This window comes from Cupressus sempervirens, chromosome 5 (genome assembly GCF_028749045.1).
Source record: "Cupressus sempervirens isolate cs-2001-9-10 chromosome 5, ASM2874904v1, whole genome shotgun sequence".
Classification (NCBI taxonomy): domain Eukaryota; kingdom Viridiplantae; phylum Streptophyta; class Pinopsida; order Cupressales; family Cupressaceae; genus Cupressus; species Cupressus sempervirens.
The window spans coordinates 578,270,268-578,286,566 of record NC_143122.1 but is presented as its reverse complement, the minus strand read 5'-3'; positions in this window follow the sequence as shown (position 1 = coordinate 578,286,566).

Sequence of the window (16,299 nt, the reverse complement as noted above, 5' to 3'; positions counted from 1 at the left end):
AACAAAATGGCGACTCTGCTGGGGACTCTTTAGTGTCAAAACTTGAGAATCTAAAGAAGATATAAACCCAAGTACCATTGCTACACACTGACACATCCAGCTTATCCGAGTGTCTTATCTAACAAGCAAGAGTTGCAATCTTACAACACCAGTGATTGATCTCTTTGTGCCGTATTTTTGTTCCCGCTCGTGTATTTTTTTTCTTTCTGTCAGTAACGAGTGTTATTATATTTTCCCGAAAAAGGGTGGCGACTCAGTCAAGATTTTGAAGCTAGTGCTTATTGTAACAAAAGAAAAATATGGCTGACAAGAGAAAAAACACAAGGGCTTACATGAGAGCCAATTCCGATGTATCAATGTATACTGATTTACCCCAAGGTGGTAGGAAGAACCAAAATAAGAAAAGAATAGATCCAAATCCTACTTGGAAGCCTAGAGGTAATGCCTCTGTAAATTCCCATTATCAACCGATAATAGCAAGAGAATCATCTTCGCTTAGTTCTGAATCTGAAAATACAAGACTTTTAGGAGGTATTTTCAGTACCCCATTACCAGATCAGAGAGTTTTTCAAGATAAAGATGTATCTACTATGGGAATTGCTTCACCCAGACCAGGGCCTGTAGCAGATATAAATTGTAGGCTAGGATTCAGGAGTTCATCTGATAACCTTTTTAATCCCAGAGTAGCCCCATATATAGAACCGAACCTTATAGATCTAGATGATCCTGCTGATTCCGAGGCAACCTCTGCTGATTCTAAAGAAGTGCAATCTGAAATAGGATTTTTGAAGAAATGGATTGCTGAGGAAGAAGCTAAGCGCATCCATCTTGAAAAAGAAAGGGAGCGAGCCACTTTGGATGCAATAATAGAAAGAGATACTCTGCTAAGAAGGATGGCTGCTTTGAAAGAGCAAAATAAAAAATTAGAAGAGAATATCCCCACTCTCCATCAGGACGTCTTTGGAAATATTGATAATCTAAGAGCTAAAGTTCAACAACAGGAAAAACTCCTAAATCAAAGACAAGAACCAATTATTGCTCAAGTTCAAGCTTATAAACCCATTCAAGTTAATCCAATAGAGCCCACTGGAACAGTTCCAGATAAAGGGAAAGGCAAGGCTGTAGGAATCCAAATAAATGAGCCTCATGCTATACCGAGCAAATCTATACAACCCTCCATATCAAAATTAGACCTAGAACTAGAGAAGGCTCGAAAGGAGAAGGAAGACCTTGCAAAAGAACTTGAGAAGGTTGAAAATGAAGCTCAGGCCGCAGAAACCAGAAGGAAAATCCAATTCATAAAGTCTAATTCTGCATTGAATTCATGGCCTAGTTTGTCTATCCCACCTACAAATCCTACATCAGTTAATGTTCCCATAATCCCGACTCAGAAAGCACCCCAACCTGCTCCTACCTCATCTTCCAATATTGGCACTCAAGTCCCGTTTGTCCCACCACAGCTATCCCAAGCTGCTCTCCTAACTCAAGCTAATGCAGCTAGTACCTCTAACGCTCCCAGTTTCCAGAAGAAACCTATATACCTCGAAAAATATAGACAAATATCATTTGCCGGTATTCCTGGTGCCCCCCATCCCATATCTTTTGATTTAAGGGATAAAGTGTTGAAGTTTTCTGGAAATAATGCTGTCACTGGTGAAGAACATTTGAGAATTTTCATTGACATGCTCAATGATTATGAAGTTGAACATGAGGACATGGTGATGAAATTATTTGTGCATTCACTCACAGAGGATGCAAGGGATTGGTTCAGGAGGTTGCCTGATGATAGTATTACTTCATGGAGTGATTTGGAGAAATTGTTCAAGGAACAATATGGGGACAATACCAATGCAGGATTCATGTTGAATGAGTTCAACAATATCAAGAAGAATCCAAATGAATCCACATTTGATTTCAATGTGAGATTTCAGAAAGGGATGTACAAACTATTTCAATTTATGCGGTTAAATGAAGACGTCTGTCTTACAACCTACTTCAATGCCTTTGATAGCAAGATGGCCTACCAACTGAGAGATAAGGATCCTAAAACTCTGAGAGATGCCTATAGAGTTGCAGTGAATATAGAAAATAATAGAAAGGCCTCTGGAAAATTAGGGAGGAGGGATGATCCTAAGCTTTTCAACCCTAAGAATAATAATAAAAGGGAAGGTGGAAAAACATCCATGGGAAAAAGGCCTGAAGAACCTACTATAGGCCATGTTTTAGAAATGCTTAAGAAAATGAATCCCACTAATTTCAATAAGACAAATGTTACTGAGAGAGCCCCTGTGAATAACAGCAATTTCAATAGACAGCCTAGGATGCAGAATTACCCTTACACCACCCAATGGAAAGATGGTAAACCAGTTCCTAACCAGATCCAAAATATGAAAGATAAGGGTACCCCAGACCCCCTGCAAAGGAACACTGTAAATATGAATGATGATGTGCCTTGGTGCATTATATGCCAATCACCTCATTCTGCTGACTATTGTGCTATTGCCCAATCATTTGCCCAAGCTCAAGGAGCGCAAGCAGAAGAAGAAACAGAAGAAAAAAACCATGATGATATAAGCTGCAATATGGCGAATACATCTGATGATTTGATAGATTCTGACTCAGAAGAACCTGAGAACGATGTTACCAGCCAGAGAATTGCCTACCAGTTACATCATCAGCAAATATTTTCAGATGATGAGAAGAATGATACAGATAAGGTATGCAATACATTTTCTGAAGTAGGTTTCACAAACCTAAGAATCCCCTCCAAGGAGGAAATTGATAGAATTACAGCCGAAATGATTTCACAAGTCCATAGTAATTACAATTTGAGAAATAGAGCAATAAGTAATGAGGCAGGAAGGCCATCTAGTATGTTCATCAAAGACACCACTCATAAGACAGATGATCAACACAAGAAAGTCAGTATAGATGTGTCTAAGATCAAGGAGAACAAGGGTCAGAAATGGGAACCAAAAAAGAAGGTTCAATTTCAGAAAGTTGAAGCAACAAAGATCGTAGTGCAACCAGAGAAATCAGAACCGGATGTTGTCAAGCTAAAAGTGGTGCCCACTACTCAAAAGACTCCGATCCCAGGTACTATTGTAAAACCTACTGTAGTTGAACCTGTTGATATGATTGCCATGTTATCTCAAATTACTGTGAAAGTACCCTTGTCTGAGCTCTTTAGAATTGAAGAGCATAAAAATAAGGCTTTGTCATGGTTGGGTGGAATAGCAAACAACAATAGTATTGATAATCAAGCTGTAGCCCAACAGACCCCATTAATAATAGAGGACAATGGTATTATATCCCAGATTCCTCAGATGTTCTTAGATGATTCATCAGTTGCGTTCATACAAGATATTGATCCTTTTTTTCTTAGTTTAATCATAAAAGGGAAAACCTTAAAAAATTGTATGATAGATTCTGGAGCTTCCAACACTATAATGCCTTTTAAAGTAATGGAAGCCCTAGGATTGAAGGTGGATACTAAGCAAGGTAGATGCCGAGGGATGGATGCTAGAGAGGTTCCAGTAATAGGTACTATAAATGCCTTACCATTTAAAATGGTTGCACTTCCTGAGGTGGAATTAACCATGTCTGTCCTTGTAGTGGACATACCCCCACATTACGGGATGCTACTTTCCAGAAAATGGAGTGCCGCCATGGGGGGAAGCCTACAGTGTGACCTTACTTATGCCACTTTCCATATAGGGGACAAAGCTGTCAGGGTAAATAGGGAACCAAGGGTTAACCACATCTTAGGTGAAGACATTGACAAAGATACCACCTGTTTCCTAGACATGGGGATCAATGCTTTCAGGGCTGAATTAATTATTCAGGAAGTGGAAAACTTACCTGATATCATTGAAAATGAGGTTGAATGTTGCATGAATTCACCAAAACTGTGGACAATGTTCTTTGATGGGGCTAGTTCTAAAGAAGGTGCAGGGCAGGTGTAGTCTTTGTATCCCCTGAAAATAACACCTTCAGGTATTCATTCACCTTGAAGTTTGCTTGCACAAATAACATTGCTGAATATGAAGCATTGTTGCTAGGTCTCAAAGTGGCCACACATCACAAAATTAAGAAATTGTATGTCATAGGGGATTCTGAATTGATCATCTCTCAGATTAAAGGAACATACTCCTCAAAAAATAGGAGATTAAAACAATATAGAAACGAGGTCTGGGATCAAATAGAATTCTTTGATGCATTTGGGATCTCATGGAGAGATAGAACCCAGAATAAAATGGCTGATCTTCTGGCCAATGTAGCTATCAAACCAAAAGAAATATCATTTGCAGGAATCTCCCAGATTGAGATTCAAAACAGACCTTCTATACCTGATAACATTGACAATTGGCAGGTGTTTGAAGATGACAAAGATATCACAAATTTTTTGCTAAATGAAGACAAATACCATGGGCAGGAGATGGACTGCAATGGACTGATTGAAACCATAAATGGGAAGGAAACCATTTTTGGTCAAGAAATCATGCAATTAAAAACAAATAAGATGCCTAAGGGGTTGGTAGTCTTGGAGAACATTTTTGATAACCAAGACAGAGTAAGATCGAAAATAAAGGACCCCAAACCGCAGGAGCTAGAAGAAGTGAATTTGGGAACGAATGAAATCCCTAAAAAGGTTTACATCGGCCAAGATCTGCTAGTTCAAATCAGAAAAGCATTGATTGACCTACTTAGAAAGTACAGGCATGTTTTTGTTTGGTCATATGATGACCTTAAAGCTTATAGGGAGGACCTTTTCCAGCATGTCATACCTTTGAAAGAAAATGTAAAACCCTTTAGGCAAAAGCAGAGGCCAATCAATCCCACCCTTGCCCCAAAAATGCAGGAAGAACTGACAAAACTGAGAGATGGTGGAATAATCAAACCAATTAGGCATTCCACTTGGGTTTCAAACCTTGTTCCTGTAAGAAAAAAGAATGGAGATATTAGGCTTTGTGTGGATTTTAGAAATCTAAACATTGCATCTCTAAAAGATAATTATGGCTTACCTAATATGAAAGCCATGTTGCAACAAGTGACCGGCTCTGAATTAATGTCAATGATGGATGGATTTTCTAGATATAATCAAGTTCTGGTAAAAGAAAGTGAACAGTTCAAAACAGCCTTCACAACCCCTTGGGGAACATATGTGTATGTGAGGATGCCTTTTGGCTTGATTAATGCAGGAGCTACTTTCCAAAGAGCCATGGATGTAGCATTTCATGAATATATTGACAAATTTATGGTTGTGTACAAGGATGATCTTACAGCGTATTCTAATAAGGCTGAAGATCACTGCAAACACTTGAACAAAAATTTTATAAAAGCCCTGGAATATGGGGTATCCCTAAACCCAAAGAAATGCTCGTTTGGGGTCACAGAAGGAAAGTTATTAGGACACATAGTGTCCAAGGATGGGGTAAAAATAGACCCAGAAAGGGTAATGGCTATTGATAAAGTCCCTAAACCTAAAAACGTGAAAAGTATACAGTCCTTTTTTGGCCAGGTTAATTTTCTGAGGAGGTTTGTTACAAATTTCGCTGAAATCAGTAGACCCATTTCAAAAATGCTCAAGAAAGGAGCTGTTATAGATTGGAATGGTGAACCTTCACAGGCATTCCAGGATATAAAAACTGCGATAAAAAATGCTCCAGTGTTGAGGACCCCAGATTATACAAAACCCATGCATATCTTTTCATTTGCATCATTCCATACTGTGGCTGCAGTTTTATTACAGAAAAACCAAGAAGGGTATGAACAGCCTATTGCCTTTTTTAGCAAATCCCTGTAGCATGCTGAACTGAAGTACGAAATAAATGAAAAACAAGCATATGCTTTGGTAAAGGCTGTAAAAGCATTCAGAAGTTATTTGATAGGTGCTACTATTATTGCCTTTGTACCTAGTGCTGCAGTTAAAGATATTTTCTCTCAGCAGGAAGTGTCAGGAAGGAGATGCAGATGGATCAATAGAATCCAAGAATTCAACATCGATATGCAGATAACTAAGTTAGTCAGAGGTCAAGGTTTGGCCAAACTTATGGTCGAAACTAACCTGGAAGCTAATCAGATAAACCTAGTAAATGATGATTTCAGAACTGATTTATGCGACATGGACCAGTGTGACTGGTACATTAATGTTATACATTATTTGCAACACATGGAAGTTCCTCCCCATCTGCCTGATAATGAAAAAAGAAATATTAAATTGCAAGCCATCAGGTATGCAATTGTTCAAAATAACTTATGGTGGAGAAACTTTGAAGGAGTTCTGTTGAAATGTGTTGACAGAGAAAGGGCAAAAGAGATTTTGAAAGAAATGCATGCTGGAGTATGTGGAGGACATTACATGGCCAAAACTACTGTGCATAAGATAATGAGAGCTGGTTTCTGGTAGCCCACTCTGTTCAAAGATGCTCAAGCTATGGTTAAAAAATGTGATCCTTGTCAAAGATTTGCTGGGAAGCTGAAATTCTCAGGAAGTACTCCACTGAAGCCAGTTGAAACTAAAGCACCTTTTCAACAATGGGGTCTGGACTTCATAGGAGAAATTTTTCCCAAGTCCAGTACTGGCTATTCCTGGATTCTGGTTGCTACTGACTACTTTACAAAATGGGTAGAGGCTATCCCTACCAGAAATGCAATGAGTAAAGTAGTAAATAATTTCTTATTGAATAATATCATTTCCAGATTTGGATGTCCACAGAAAATTGTCACAGATAATGCTATGTGTTTTAGGTCTGAGGAATTCATAAATTTTTGTGATAAATATGGAATGACAAGAACAACGTCTGCCCCATATCATCCACAAGGGAATGGACAAGCTGAGTCCACAAATAAAAGCCTGTTGAAAATCATTAAGAGAACCTTGGACGATAATAAAAGGGCATGGGATTCCAAGTTACAGTTGGCAATATGGGCTGACAGAGTAACTGTAAAGAAGGCAATTGGGGTGGCTCCATTTGATTTAGTGTATGGAATTCAAGCTAGAATGCCCCAGAACAATTTGATGGGATTATACAATTACATCCAGTCATATGATGAAGATACTACTGATGAAATGAAAGAAAGAATGAATGAACTGGTAGGATTGACCGAAGCCAGAAGAGAAGCATCTCTGAGAAATCAAAAATTGCAGTTACAAGTCAAAACACTCTATGATAAAAGAACTGTAAACAGGAAATTTGAAAATGGAGACCTAGTCTTAATGTGGAACGCCAGAATTGAAGATAAAGGAAAACATGGCAAATTTGATCCCATTTGGTTAGGCCCATATCTCATTGAGAATACTTGGGGTGAAGATTCCTACATAATCAAAGATGTATTTGATAATATTCTTGAATTGCCAGTTCATGGACAGTTCTTGAAGAGGTATTTTTCTTGAAAAAATACTTATTTTCTTCCATGAACATTAGTTTTAGGTTTTCCTGGCGTCCAGTTTTCTGTAAATCCTTGTACAGTCTGAGTTTTTGTTTTTGTGTGTTGCTCTGTGCTCTCTGAAGAAGTTGTCATTTCTCGGATGTGTGGTCTGCTCTCCCATAGATTCTGAATCCTTGCATAGACTCAAGTAGTCTATCATCCCCAGATAGAGCCACTGTTGGTCTGACTTTTTCTGCAGTAAAAATTTTTTTCAGTTAAACCATAGAAAGGTCAGATGTTCTATGTCTAAATGAAGTATAAAGTTTTGGATAAATCATCTGTGAGAAATATTCGCCATGTAAGCCTTACATTCATCCCTATTTATAAATGGTCGGGCGCAAAAATTTTCAAAATTCAAAAGAAGCGAATATGCTTCCGTATTCCTTTTCCTTTCTCCCAGGTTACCTTTCTTACTGTTTGTCCCTACCGTCAAATCTGATTAGATCTACCGCTGGCGTTATCTCGCTATTGAAAGTTGCATGCTCATTAAGTATAGCGAGATAGCGAGTGTCGATTTTTTAAGCGGTGGGACCATGAAGTGAATGTGCGGCGATCGAAGATTTGCTATTTAATTGCTTTATTGTGCAGGTACACTTAGCAATTCGCCGTAAAAAGAGGGAAAAGGACCCACTAGAATATCTGACATCAGAGCCGGAATGTTGATATTTTTCCAGAAGTACCGCCACCTCGCTATCGGAAAATTCAGGCACTTCACCGTTAGCGAAGTAGCGAGGCCACGTGAAGATCTGAAAATGATGACATTGCATCTTGCTTGTGTCATAATTACACTAGGTGGAATGACCTGTCATAAATACTGTTGTCAGAATCAGTTTTAATTAAACAGAAGTAATTACCGGGTACCCCCTTGCTTTTTTCGGTACGGAATCCTTTAAAGTGCCGAAGCTCGCTACCTCGCTATCGGAAAATTGAGGTGCTTCACCGTTAGCGAGTTAGTGAGGCCCTATAAAATGGTAAAAGATCGGCAAGATCTATGATGACGTGTAATGACAGGTGACTGATAAAATTTGACATGTGCTAGCTATGCAGAGATCCGATTCTCATTAATGCCTACCTGACTAAATGTACAAGAAATCTGGAACGTCAGCTTGAAGTGAATCAACGGAGCTCACTATCTCGTTATGAAGAGTTGCAAGGAAGATAATTATAGCGACATAGCGATATGGGCCCACCGCCTTCTTTCTTAAGAAGTCCTGTAGCGTATCGTTCGATCATTTCTTGGTCCGATCAACGGTTGTCGCTGCCTCGTTATGGCAAGGTGCTAGTTTTTTATGCATAACGAAGTAGCGACATGCTGACACGTGTTCTCCGTCGTCAATGGGTTTAAAGGTAAGCGCCATCAAAAGAAAGAATTATGTACGTGGCAAGCTCTCATTGGGTAATATAACTGACATGGCAAGTATAACTCCTAGTTGTTCTCTGTGTACCGCATGATCGTAGGATCTTTGAAGATCAACGGCGCAGTTTTAAATAAAAAATGTAGTGCCACTCTCTGTATTAATTAGACAAGAAAGCTTCGTCCGTGAGAAAAAATAGAGTATAATACAGAGAGATTGCATCAGTTTCATTTCACGCGAGAAAATATTTGAAGCCATTCTTGTGCAGAAGCTATTACTGAAAGAAAAGCATGCCAAGGTTGATAAGAAATTGTCAAGTTATCTGTTCGTTGAAATTTTGCAGGAATTTAGAGGAGATTTGAGACAGAATTCAAGTAAGTAAAACTGCCATCATCTCTATGAGCTTTTAAGTTTTAAAGAGGATAGCTCAAGATGCCTCCTAAGAAGGGATTTACAGGAGCAGTAAACTACCTGGATAGAAATGTGCATGATGATTTGCTTGAGTTACTTCCTGAGTCCACTGTAGAAACGGTGCAAGTTAAGAGGTTGACCTCACTCAATCCTAGGCTTAGGGTAGCTGATGGATTGTATGATAAGGGTAATTGGGTCCGGGATGCTCAAACTGCTCAGACTGGTTTGAGTTTATTCAAGAAATGGTTTGCAGAGAGAAAGTTATATGCCCCTCATGCCAACATTTGGAATTTTGATCTTGGGAAGCTTGTTGTTCCCAGCGTGTTCATGGATTTTGACCTGCTTGAAGCCATAGCAAAAAACTATGACCAAGCCACTAAGGTAGTGAGGAGAATAGATGGTGAGGCTTTAGTTACCATCAGTCCCGAGGAGATTAGGAAGGTATTCAGTCTGGGACCCCTCACCATGTATCATGTGCCCATTAATCTGACAGATTTAGAAAAGGAATATATATCCAAGAGGGATGTAGTTAGACAGGGTGCACTGAAAGCCCACATAGGCCGAATTGGAGGCCTCCCAACCATAACATCATCTTCTAAAGAGCCCTTCAAGAAATCATGTTTTAATGCCAGGGCAGTCGAGATATATAGGACCCTGTGCAGAGTCTTCGGAGAGGGCGAAGAAGATTTTATTCCGATGAGCTTCATGTATATGATCACCCAAATCTCTTCTTTTGGTGTGGAAATAATTTTTGATTTTGCATCTTACTTGGCAAATGAGATCCATCATGGATTGGTGGGGATTGCACAGGGCAAGGTGGAAAAGGTTTGGGGTCAGTATTCCTTACTGATGCATATGTTTCTTTTTAAAGGGGCCACTTATTTTGGTAAAGAAATGGTTTTAAATAGAGAACAAGAAGGGGAAGCACTACCAGTCCAATTATGGAGTGCAGACATGACCTGGGAAGCAAAAAATGCTAGCTTCGTCAGATTTGATAGGCACTTTGCCTCCAAACTAAGGTGCCTCTTATTGAGTGATAATCCCAGAATCCCTAAGGCATTAATGCACCTTATCAGGCCTATGGACAAAACCCACAATCTAAAAGTTTCACATAATTGGGGAGATATTATCCCATATTCAGTCTCAACGGTCATCAGGGTCTATGGTTTCAAAGGAACACCCCATGTGTTACCCTATCAGGTACCCTTGAAGGTAGGGATAGCTGAATTTTTGTGGCAGTTGGGAGGAGTGGAGGAGGCCTTTTTGCACAAAAGGGGGACAGGATCAATTTTTCCTACTTGTACTATAGCCCACCAATTTTTGATAACTAAAGAAGGGTGGGCCTTTCTCAATAAATTTTTGGATCAATACAAAATGGCAGTGTCTCACTCTCGTTTTTGTGATACAGAAGGTTTCTTTAACTCTGCCCTTAGATTGAGAATCAAGCTGCGTCCAGTTCAACATGAATTCTATTTTCCAGAAGATGTAATAAGAAATGAATATTCTCTCCATGAGCAAGAAATAAAGAAAGAAAAATGGAGAGTCTATTCAAAAGTTTTGGAATTCATTAATTGTTTTGATAAAAATTTCAGTCCTCTTAGTAATGCTGCAAACAATGCAGATAAAGTACATAAGCTCATGAGTAATTTCTCTGAGATAATGGAGGTAATGAATGAGAAGAAACAGCATTTTATTAATTCTTTTCCAGATAAAGCCAGAGAAATTATGAGAAAATTGGGTTTCACTCCCAACATTGGAGTAGGTCCACTGGTGGTACGGAAGAAAACAGGATATACTATTGTCCGACAGTAGGTGCCCGTTATGCATAAAGAAAAACAGATTGTTGGATCTTCCAGCACTGTCCTAGAAGAAAGACCCCCTGAACCTTCCCCCAAAAGAAGAAGAATAATAAGGGAGGAAGAATCCCCTGATGAAAGTGGCTCACCTTCTCAAACCCCAATAAGAGTTGAGGAAGAACAACTCACCAGTGAGCAATTTGAACAAATGGGGTCACAAGGAGAAATTTTTGTTACACAAGCAGAGATTGATGAAGGCAACCCTCAGGAAACCCCTGTACCAAGTTTTGAATTAACTACAGCAGATTTCAGAGGAAGGGAATTGGACCTTGTTTTGGAACAAGCCAGTCAGCATTTTTTGTCTGATAACAATTTTGTAAGATCTAGGGCTTTCCATCAGTTTGCGTGGAGAGTAAACATGCACATTTTTGAGCAAAGGTGCAATAATATGAGAACAGAACATCCAGAAATGGATGAGACCTCCATTCAAAATATAATAAAGGAACAAATGGTTCAAGAGTTCCAAAATATAACCCCTGATGAGGGAAGACAGATGGTAAAAAATGCTAATGTTTTATTATTGCCCAATTGGGACATTGCTGACGCATTAGTTTTTAATTCTGTTTCAAATAATTTAGGACTCCAGGATCCGAATAAAGAGGAATTCTTGGGTACAGCATTCAGCAATGATCAAGCTGCCCTTGTTATGTGGTCCCTGAGAAGAGGATCCAGAGTTACTTCATCACAGCCTGATGACTCAGGATTGACAGGGAGTATCATTGTAAGAAGAGTTGCTGACACTTCAAATGTACAGGCAGCCCACATGAATGTGGATTATTCTAAATTTTCCCTGGCTACTACGGAAAGAGAAGAGAGGGAAATGATGGATATGCATAATAAATATGAAGTAGTGGTGGAAGCCTATAATCAAGAGGTGAAGAGGAGAATTGAGTTAGAAAACAGGATATCTCAACTGGAAAAGGTACTTGGAAAGAGAAAAGTGGGAGAATCCAGTACATTGAGAATTGCATATCCCCCACAGTCATCTGTGGGATTAACCCCTATTATTGAGATACCTGACACCCCTGAAAGACCCCAATTCTATACTGCAGAGGAATTTGAAGCAGAAAAAACCAAATTACATGAGTGGCAGATAGAATTTAGAAATCAGCAGGAAGAGAAATGGAAGCAGGGTGTGACATACTTGAGGGATAAAATACAATGGTCAGATTTTTATGACCAGCTGACCAGGATTGTAACCCTCATAGATGAGTTAAATAAAGGAAAGAAAGGACTAGACTCTCTTGCACAGAAGTGGAGACAGAGGAATAATGATGTCACAATTGTTTGTATCTCTGCAGTTCAAATGCCTTACCATCAGGTTGAAAGAATTTTTGATTTATTAAATCAATTAGATAACTTTGAAAATAAAAGAGATTCTTTACAGAGGAAATTGACACTCTGTTTTTCAAGATATCTTGCTAAAAAATTCACCCTATTTCCTTGTGCCTTAGAAACTGTTGATACAGTAAAGGAAAAGGACAAATGGAAAAAGGAAATGGATGAATTATTTGATAACAGAATAACAAACATCATCAGTGAGACTGGCTGTTGGTTTTGGGCGAAGACAAATGAAGAGCTGGTAAAGATACAATTGTATTATGCTGATATAAGAAAAGAATTCGATGAATTAGAAGATAATGCCAATTCTTTAATAAAGATACAAAGAGAAACCCTAAGTTTTGATTGGCCAGATGATGATACTTTCAACAGATGGAAAGATCAGTTTAGTGAACAGATGTCAGGAGAAGATGACGAGGAAGATGTAAGAGTAATAGTTACTCTTGTAGTCAGCAATGATGACATAGAAAATCCCCAGGTTAAAGTGATTTTGCATGTAACAGAAGATGATACATCACTTGCAGACCTTATGGATATGTACTCTGAAGATGAGGAATGATTGCGAGAACAGATCATAACAACCAAGAAGCATAACAGAAAGGGACCCGCCAAGAAGTGTTGTTGTAATCAACCTTTCTGTTATTCTTGTTTTTTGTTTTTCAAAAGAAGGACACCTGTCACCTACTGTAGCCTGAAGCTTGTTGCATCTCACATTATTTAAGTGAGATCCCAAGGCTAAATATGGGTCCGAATTTGGTTTTCACTAAGTGTTGTGCTTAGTTCCTTTTTGGTCCAAACATTTTTTGGAAAGAAATTTATAGTATGCTTTTTCTGTCAAAATCTCTGAGATATGGATGAATGTAAAAAGAACTGTGCTTCTTCTCTGAAGGTTTTTCTGGGTCTTTTGTAAAGGATATATCATTTTCAAAGGAAATGAATACAAGTTATGAACTGTCCCCATATCTGTTCTTCTCTGAATTTTTTCTCCTTTTTAATACTGAGTTACCTTGATGTTGTGTGAGTAAAAGCTTATGCAATTGATTGCAATTTAGTAAGACTGTACATCCATTTGTTATTGCTGTTAATTCAATGGATTAAGTAAAGGCTTTGATGAATGTGATGAGGTTTCTTGGGTGTTAATAAGGATTTTTGAATGATAAATTCTGGTAAGAATTGCTGATGAAAATTCGTTGCAAGGCAACAAATTAGATCTAAGAATTTACTTGACTCTGAATTCCCAATGGATTAGGCACTGATCGAGAGTATTTCAGCCAAAAGAGAAGTATATTATAACTAGCTTTTTCAAAATACATCATAAAATCAATTTTCATTTATCTTTCCTGTAAGATTTTCAAAGTTGGCCAGCACTTGCCTGCCTAGATTGTTTTAGCTTCATTTAGCCATTGTTGTTGGAAACATCTGCAGAGTTATAGAAGATTTCTTGGCCATATCTGTTTCAAGGGATGTGTTTGTCTTTTATTTACCTATATGTTTAAGGATTTAGAGATGAGAATCAAAATGAAACTAAGAATAATTCTCATACAATTATTCCATCTTTGAACCATCCCCGGGTGCACCCGCCCTGGTTTTACAGAGCCAAAAGAGTAGAAAACCGTCTAAGGTTTTATGGAAGTTGGGTCCTAATACTTTGCATATGCAAGTGATAATGAGAATTGGCTATTCTTTAGGTTGTGTATGTACTGATATCTAGGTACTAAGCCTTTTGTCGCCTAGTAGTTTTAGTACTAGTAACATCAAAATAAAACACCAACAGAACATATCAAGTAGATTTAAACTTGATACCAAGAAACAAAGACCAGGAACAAGCCTAAGAATGAGCTAAATCCTATATTCAACAAGGCTAAATTTTGGACCAATTAATAGAGTCATTAGGACTCACTTCACTTTAAGCTCTGCTAAGCCAAGGCAGGAAAACCTAAGGGATATATCTCATTAACTTGGATGCTTCTTCTCTACAAGACTACACCCTATAGCAAAAATGGTCAATATCTTCTATGATTTGTTAGTAAACTTCCTGATTACAGTAGCTAATTACAACCAAGGAAAGTAATAGAAAATAAGCCATGACCTACACTTCTAGTTCATCAAAACATAAAATGAGAAATTGATATTCATTAAAGGTTGATCTCTCAGCATAACCTGGGTATGCAACAACAGAGAATATGTATCCTTCAAGCTAACCAGTCCCTTATCCATTGGGCACCAATTAAACCTTCACATATAGATGGATACCTAAAATATACTCATACATCCAAATTACTAATCTATCTATTTGACTTGCAAATAGACATCAATCTTCATAAAAACTCTCATACTTATGGAATATCCTCCTGATGTAACCCACAATCCTATCAATATAAGCAAGCACTTACTTGGCTTCTTTGTTCCAACAACAATTTTATTTTGACATACAATCTTAAGAGATTGTAATTAAGTTCAAGCTCTTCATTCTCAAACACAAAAGATTTCAAATAATAGGAGAAGGAGATAAGAATCATAATGAAACTAAACAAAATGAAATTCTTGCATTAATCTCATTGAAACCAATACATCATTTGCATATCAAAACTTAGAAAATACACAAAGAAATGAATGTGACATATGAATTCTTCAAAATAGATACATTATGTTGTTCATAATAGGAAAAACACTAACAAAACTGGTATCACAACTCTAAAAACTAGAGCCAACCTTGTGGTCTCACAAGTCCTAAAAATTGGAACCAAACTAGTCTCACAATCCTCCTAAAATATTCAAAGAATTGGAACCCGAATGGTCTCACAATTCTCCTAAAATATTCAAAGAATTGGAACCCTTACAAAAAGCAGAAAAGGAAGATATATAGGAGAGAAGATCTTTCTAGGTCTTGTAATCTGTTATTGACATCTATCCCACTAAAAGAGTCTTCAATCTGGAGTTGTTGAAACTGAACTTCCTCATCTACCTGCACTTTGAAAACCATAAATGATGCCAAAATATCTGATATATCCCCACTTAAAATATGCAAATATCTCATGAAGGGATATCAAGAAATCATTATAATCTGCACTGAGGCTCCAAAAATCTGATCTTTACTTGTCATATCTGCTTTACTGTGAAGATCAACTTGTGCTAATGTTGCCAAAAATATAACTTCTCCCAATTGCATCAAGAAAACATCTCTATATCTGATTGTAATTTCATCTGCAACATTAAATTTTCACCTCCTCTCTGTATAATTCCCGTCGCAACTCTCCGAATCACTAGATGAAATTTTTGTGCCCTGGCTTTGAGCACTGTGCCATATTTAATTCTCAGTAACTATTACCTCCAAATTGCAATCAGTTTTAAATTTTATCCATAGATCCTCACCACATCAGGTGGTTCTAATTCAAAAGGCAATGATCCTTATACCTTTAAGATTGGGGCCACGTGTCGCATTACCTCTTACCCGCATTCCTTAAATTTCTTGCACTTTGAAATTGTGAGTAAGTGCCAACTGCTAATCAAGACAAGATCAACATCTGTAGTTGAAAATTTGGCTGACCAACCTTCTTCTAATGCTAGTGTTTCAAAATAGACCCATATATGATTGAGGACACATGTCATTGAATCGCTATCTCACTATACATAAAATTGAGCACCTTGCTATAGTGAGATAGCGACTATCATTGATTCTACATTGATTGTGTGGAAGACATTTGATGCATTACTAAAGAGAAAAATGGTGGGCCCCTTGTCGCTATGTCACTTTTAGTAACCTTTGTGAAACTTACCATAGCAAGATAGCGATGCCATCGATCTAAGATCAAATCAAAGTGTAAAGAAACTGAACAAAGTACCTTGAAGAACAGTGAGTCCCATACTCGCTATGTTGCATAGACTAAACAACTTGCAACTTTCCA